The sequence below is a fragment of the Acomys minous genome (assembly GCF_964271855.1).
Source record: "Acomys minous genome assembly, chromosome: 4".
In the NCBI taxonomy this organism is placed as follows: domain Eukaryota; kingdom Metazoa; phylum Chordata; class Mammalia; order Rodentia; family Muridae; genus Acomys; species Acomys minous.
The window spans coordinates 9,546,110-9,552,109 of record NC_140486.1 but is presented as its reverse complement, the minus strand read 5'-3'; the positions used below and the strand labels follow the sequence as shown (position 1 = coordinate 9,552,109).

The following is a 6,000-nucleotide window of genomic DNA, read 5'->3' as shown; positions in this document are numbered from 1 at the left end:
TCTCTCTCTCTCTCTCTCTCTCTCTCTCTCTCTGTGTGTGTGTGTGTGTGTGTGTGTGTGTGTGTCTGCCTCTCTCTCTGGGGGAGTGGAGGTGTGTATGTGTACAAACAAAATGTTCAGGGGAAAAGCAATGACTTTGTGGGCAGACTACAACAACTGGGAATGTTAGTCATCATTCAGTTGATTTCAAAGGTAGAAGCCAAGAGCGTTACTGCTGGCTCAATGTAGCATCGGAACTGACTCATGGCTCCTCCCTCAGCTGTGGTGAGTGAAGGAACCTGAGGTCTAAGCAGCTCCTAGGGACTCTGGAGGTTAGATAGTTCCAAATGGAAGACTCGGGTTAGAGCGGGATGCAGAAAAGTTCTGCATTTGAGTTAGACCTCAGATGTCTTCTTCTCAATCTCTGATCTTCAGGGTCTTTATTCTCAGGCTCTTCACCATTTACTGGTCTACATTGTGGCTACAGAATACAGTCAATAAAGTAAATGGTTAAACCTAAGAACACCCCTAGCAAAAGTATGATAAATTACTACCTCCAAAATAGAAAACAATGCATTTCCCCCTTTAAACTATGACTGAAAGTTTTATGTTGCCTGTCCGCTACAATCAACTAGAGCACATTCATTGGGGTAAGGCATTACGCCTGCTCTATGGCTGTTGTTCCTTGATGGCAGTCCACACACTTTGTGCTGCCTTCCACTGTCCTTGTTAACATAAAGTGTGAGGTGATTATCTGCTCATAGAAAGCACATTGCACAGACTTTCTCCCATGTGATTTTGAAGAAGAAATGTACCACCCGCTTTCCATCCTCCCTGAACTCTAAAAAACGGTATACACCAGGCTCTCATGGACATGAGAACGCCATGAGACTGGAACATTTATTGCCTTAGTCGGCTTGCATTGTTTTAAAAGAGCAAATGAGGAAACACGATTTGAATGCTACTAAAATCTGTTTGTTGCTCACCTGGACGGAAGTGCTTGCCCACTGTCTTAGGCAAAAAATTTGGAATTGTTTATAGTTATCTGTTGGGTGTCATAATGATTGTAGCAACTAGACTCTCATAATTCTTAGAACGATATGTTTTAGAATCACTTGGTTTCTTTCTTCTCTGGTGATTTTTACACTTTATTTTGTTCCACACTGCTGCTACCAACGTCTCTGATCTCTCAGATGGGAGTGTCGCTGGGAGGTTTTTGTGTGTGGGTTCCCTTTTTCTTACATGATATGGTTTATTTGGCTGAAGTGGAATGTGGGAGAAATTGATAAAGTGGGGATTGCTTTCACTAATCGCTGTGTTGATATTTTGCAGGACTGATTGCTTTGTTCAAAGGCAGAGCTGGCCAGCTTTCCAGGAAGGCAGTTGGAAATATGCCCTGAAACTTTAAGAAATTTCACTGACGATGTCACGACTTACTTCATTTACTTCATCTTTTTGTCGTAATGTCAATGTGGGTGTCACTCACACAGTAAGTTTGGACAAGAATGTTGTTATTGTTGCTGTTTGTGTCACCTGAGCTTACTGCATAATTTCTTCTCTTATGATGCAACATGGCCATATGTTGGATATTTTGCTTTCCATTTTCTCTTTGATTTGATCTTGGCTAAAGAGTATAAACAAAGTCAGCATTCGGAACAGGATTATATATATATATATATATATATATATATATATATATATATATATATAATACTTGCTACAAAATATACCCACTTTTTATTTAATTCTGTTTTATTAGAGAGACAGTAATGAGGATAGGACAACAGCGCTGCATTTAAATTATCATGGGTTTAAAAATAGCCTCTGGTGATATTTATTTTACAATTCCAACTGAAAATTTGATCACATGTCCCACCCTTCAAAACTAATGTGCATATGTGGACATTGCCATGCTTATCTGTGTCATTTCTACCAGTATTTTTTTTCTAAAACATCAACAAGTAAATCTACAAACAAATAGAATGTGGAAGCTTCTATTAGAATTGTCAGAGGATGTCTGGTAAATTTTAATGCTAATTACTGCTTGCTGTCTCTGGGACCCAACTTTTGACCAATAACAGGCCATCACCTGGGCAGGGCAGATGAGGTAGGTGTGACTAAATTTCCCCAGCTGGAGACAGAGAATCTTGGGAAGAAGCAGGAGATACCAGAGGAGAGAGGAGGAGAAGATGGGTGCCATGCGTAAGATGGAAGAGAAGCACATGGTCGGTGTGGATGGGGATTTGGCCTGAATGAAGAACTTTAGTAAATATTTGGGATTATGGATGGGAGGTAGCTTGACAGAAATTATTAGAAACAGATGGCATGGGACTGGGGCAGGTATCGGATACCTGCCCCACTATGGGAAGCAGTTTACAGGATTGATATCTGCCCTGCCTCAGGTTAACTAAAGCTATTTTAAAATATAACAGGTGTCTGTGTCTTGATTGATTGCTAGCGGGTAATACTGATGTAATAATAATAAGTATAGGCTTGATAATAAACATTATTAAGCCATATTGATGACATTAAAAACAACAAGAACCATCCACCAAATAATAGTAGCTACTTGTTGGTGGCATCCTTTGTTTTTATTTAACTAATTTATTTATATTACGACTCAATTGTTATCTCATCACTTGTATCCTTCGGTTCCTCTTCCCTCCCACTTTCACCCTATTCCCCTCCCCTAGGTCTATGACCGAGAGGGACCTCCTCCCCCACTATATGGTCATAGGCTATCAAGTCTTATCTTGGTAGCCTGCTTATTCTTTGAGTGCCACCAGACCTCCCTTCCAAGGGGAAGTGGTCAAATATGGGGCACCAGAGTTCAAGTCAGAGTCAGCCCCCTCTCTCCACATATCTGTGGAGAATGAGAATGTCCTGTCGATTGAGTAGATCAGAGTAGGGGTTTGATGTTTACTACTTGTATTGTCTTTGGTTAGTGCAATAGTTTGAGTAGACCCCCCCCTCGGCCCTGATCCGCCAATCACAATGTTCTTCATGTAGGTTGCTAGGACCCTCTGGATCCTTCTATTTCCCCATTCTCCTATATGTCTCTTACCTAAAGTCCCAGTAGGATGTCCTCACATCTATCCCAATCTCCTGGTAAGTGAAAACTTTCATGGGACATGCCTTTTGTGCTAGGGCCCAATTATGAGTATATACCATGTGAATCTTTCTATTTCTGAGTTAACTCACTCAGTATGATAATTTCTAGTTCCATCCATTTGTCCACAAACTTTGGGATTTCCTTGTTTTTTATAATTGAGTAATATTCCATAGTATAGAGGTACCACAGTTTCTTTATCCATTCTTCAACTGAGGGATATTTAGGCTGTTTCCAGGTTCTGGCTATTATGAATAAGGCTGCTATGAACATGGTTGAGCATACGTCCCTGTTGTGTGGTGGAGCATTTTCTGGGTATATTCCAAGGAGTGGAATAGCTGGGTCTTAAGGAAGCTCTATTCCCAGTTTTCTGAGAAAGTGCCAGATAGATTTCCAAAGTGGTTGTACAAGTTTGCATTCCCATTGGTGGTATTCTTAAAGGTGAGTAATATGCAAAATAGAAAAGAAATCCTGGGAAATACTACCCAGGCATATAAAATGGCTCTGGTAGGAAAAAAAAAAGCAGAAAAATTTTTACTGGTCAAAATCTAAAATCAAGACTATTATGTACTATTTACATAATTAAAGAAAGCAATTCTCTATTACTGTGAACTGAAAAAATGTGAGGCATGGTGTGGTACATGCTGTGATATCAACTACTTGGAAGCTGAGGCAGGAGAATTGCAAGTTCAGGAGCAGCTTGGACAACTTGTGAGATCCTGCAAATCTTTTAAATCCTCTTTAGTGTTTTGGATTAACATAAAAAAGAAATTAAATTTAGGTTCTCTGCTCGATTTTATGTATTAGTCGGGAAATCAGAATAAGCCAGATTGGTGTTTCTAAGCCACTGGAACTTAAGCAGTTTATACAACGTGTTTAGCATTGAGGTCCCACATTAAAATATTTTGAATTAGCTTTGTAAAAATAATAGACCCATTAAATATCCTTAACAACTAAAATTATATTAAACCAGAGAGATACTGCCTGAATCAAATACTCTCCTGCATGACCACACACAGGGTCCAGTGGCTTCCTCTTTCAGATGGGGCACATCAGGACTTGTCCAGGTATAGTTTTAGCCGCTTATGGCACAACCCCGGAATATAGGTGCATGGGTGCTAGGTAGGAGCTCCTTTACCTAGCATGTGGAGTAGGATTTGGAACAGAGACTACATTAATGAGGCTCTAGACCCCCACTCTTAACCACCACATTCCACCCCCTCTCTGAAGAGAGCTTACCTTTCATAAATTCCACTGATCTTCCCCCATGCGGCGGACTGCATTGTCCACCATGGAAACACCGAACATGATCATTATAAGAACTTTGAATAACAAAAACACAAATGTGAATTGTAAGTAGATCTATAAAGTGTATTTGCCACCGACATAACATATGACTGCTTAAAAGATATAGTGTAAAAGCCATGCATTTCTAAGGCTTTCTTAATTGAAATTATATTGTTGGATGATCTAACATGTCCTTACCACAGTATATGGGTGTATTTCAAAGGTAAGAGGCATATCCTGTGCAGCGAAAAGACTTGGCTTTGAGGCAGTGGTACTAATAAGTTGCTATAGCTCTCTGCTCTTCAGCACCAGGCACACGTTACCTAACATACTCTTATAAGATGATTGACATAGCCGGATAAGACCTTTATTTTTTAGCTGAATAGGTTTCTTCATTTCACAAAGAGTGTAGATTAATTTTTCATAAATTACATATGGAGATAGCTTGCAATGATATTTTAGAAAGCCCCATAGACGTGGAATGATTTGCCTTTACTTCATCATCAAATGAAAATGAAATACTAGTATTTAGACCAAGAAAAATAGACCGAGATAGTTGAATTATTCACATTTGAAGGTTTCCAGTTAAAAACGTCTCACACGCTCATTTGCAGCTGGGATGCAGCAGGCTCCATCCGCCTCTGTTTAATGAAACTCATGCTGAAAATCTCAGTTGGAAGTTCAGGGAATCAGAGCCATTCATCAAACCTCATCATAATTATTTAATAAGCAACATTAAATGTTCAGTCAAGTCTTTAACTCATCAGTTCAGTTATCACAGCTTAGTGCCTGCAAACATCATTTACAGAGTTTCCCGCTGAACAGTAGAGGATACAAATAAACCCCATAAATTAAACCAACCCACAAAATAACCTCCCGATGGCCTGCCCCCTGGCTCACCTTTTCAGTGTTCAAAAAGAGTTTTTTTTCCAATGGGTTCTCACCAGAAAGGTGAGAAGGTGTGTTAATTGTTAATTAGCTGCCATTAGTTGGTGTGTGTGTATGCGTGTGTGTGTGTGTGTGTGTGTGTGTGTGTGTGTGTGTGTGTGTGTGTAGAGGGGGTCGTGTGGGGGGGTTCCTGTGTGCATATCTGTATACATCTGAGAATTTTGATGGCTATACACGCAATGTTGTGTAAGAAAGAATTCCTGACTCCAAACCCTTACCAGCACCAGACACGTGAGCACCACATGCAGAGCTGTGCACTCCCCAGAGGCAGTGCTGCCTCTCTTTCTCTATGACCCCAGCTCTGACACTTGGGGATGATGCTCAGAGCCCTATACCTTTCTCAGGTAACTCTGATATCAAACGTGAGCACCACTCACATCCCCACCACCTGAGGACCATGGAGAGCTGAGTGCCTCTCACAGGTGATAACAGTCAAACCCTTGGGATTCAGCTCCTGCTATCTGAGAACTGTGGAGAGTCATTCGTGTCTCTGACGGGGCACTACCCTCGGCCACCACTTGCAGACCATCTGAAGAGCCTCATGCATCGTCTTCAGAACTGGACAGCTCTACCGTTCATGTATGTAGTGCTAATAAGTTGGGCAAGAGTTATACCTTGCCCAAGTAGAGCTATGAAAACTTCATAGTCCAATGCACACATCAAATCTTAACACTCAG

At 40.7% G+C, this 6,000-nt stretch overlaps 1 long non-coding RNA gene across 1 annotated transcript in view; it reads left to right on the top strand.

Moving 5' to 3' along the window:
- Positions 1-1,319: 1,319 nt before the first annotated feature.
- LOC311595834 overlaps positions 1,320-6,000 on the top strand; it is a 44,618-nt gene continuing 39,937 nt past the window's right edge. The window contains exon 1 of the long non-coding RNA XR_014778592.1: positions 1,320-1,468. This is a non-coding gene — a long non-coding RNA (uncharacterized lncRNA). The remainder of the gene's footprint in view (positions 1,469-6,000) is intronic.